The 886-nt window shown below is 45.6% G+C and overlaps 1 long non-coding RNA gene across 1 annotated transcript; it reads right to left on the reverse strand.

Moving 5' to 3' along the window:
- On the reverse strand, positions 1 to 671 carry LOC147820157 (uncharacterized). The gene is made up of 3 exons (XR_015437538.1): positions 521 to 671; positions 230 to 330; positions 1 to 97 (listed from the first exon to the last, which is right to left on the reverse strand). It is a non-coding gene; the product is annotated as an uncharacterized LOC147820157 (long non-coding RNA).
- Positions 672 to 886: the final 215 nt, after the last annotated feature.

An 886-nucleotide genomic window follows, 5' to 3' on the forward strand; every position in this document is an offset into this window, starting at 1 on the left:
CTCTGGATCCACTTGTGGTGCTGTTAAGGCGCTTTGGATCAAAGCGTCGGCGGGCGGCAGGAAGCTCTGCGTTCACAGACATTTCCACACAAACACACTGCAACAGACAAACACACGTTAACACACTTTAACTGTCTGACCCAGACGTTGTGGATTCACCCTCACACAGAAACAAATCATATATAAATATATTTCTCTCAGAGATGTTATTGATCAGCGATCAGTTTACCTGCAGTCGTCTCCTCCTGTGCTGATCACGTATTTGTCGTCGTGGGAGAAGCGGATGTTGGTCACATGAGCCGAGTGGCCGAGGTAGCGCTTGTGTTTGGCCTGCAGACAGAAAACATTTCACAGGTCACACGGGTCATCTGCAAATCACAGGGTCGCTGGTTCGATCCCCCCAAAAAAATATGGTGATTTCCATGTTTTATTTCTTGTATTTTTATATGTTTACATTCTTTAAAAAAATACTTGATGTAAATACTACCAGTGAATTGTACAAAAACAATGTGTGACTCACAAACTTCTCTGTACAGGGGAAGTCGAACAGCTTGACCAATCCGAAGTCGTCGCCGGTGACGATGTTCAGGCCGGCGTGAGACACGCAGGCACAGTTCACGTCGGCTTTGTCGGCGTTTCGAGGCCAAATCCCCAAAACCTCGTCTCCCAGCACGCTGAAGGAGCGACAGAGCGAAACAAGATCAGCTGAACTCACTTCGGTTCTGATTAACAATTCCAGTTTTGAAAAGCTGAACACGACAGATTCCAGCCACAAACTTTATGTGCAACTTTCAGATTTTTGTAACATGGACGATGGTTTTCCACAGTCAACGTTACTCAACAGTCTGGTTCTCTTTGTCAGTATTATGTATGTGTGTGTGTGTGT

Source organism: Seriola lalandi, unplaced genomic scaffold (assembly GCF_002814215.2).
Source record: "Seriola lalandi dorsalis isolate HSWRI2012SDOR001 ecotype SW California unplaced genomic scaffold, Sedor1 jcf7180001983299, whole genome shotgun sequence".
NCBI lineage: Eukaryota > Metazoa > Chordata > Actinopteri > Carangiformes > Carangidae > Seriola > Seriola lalandi.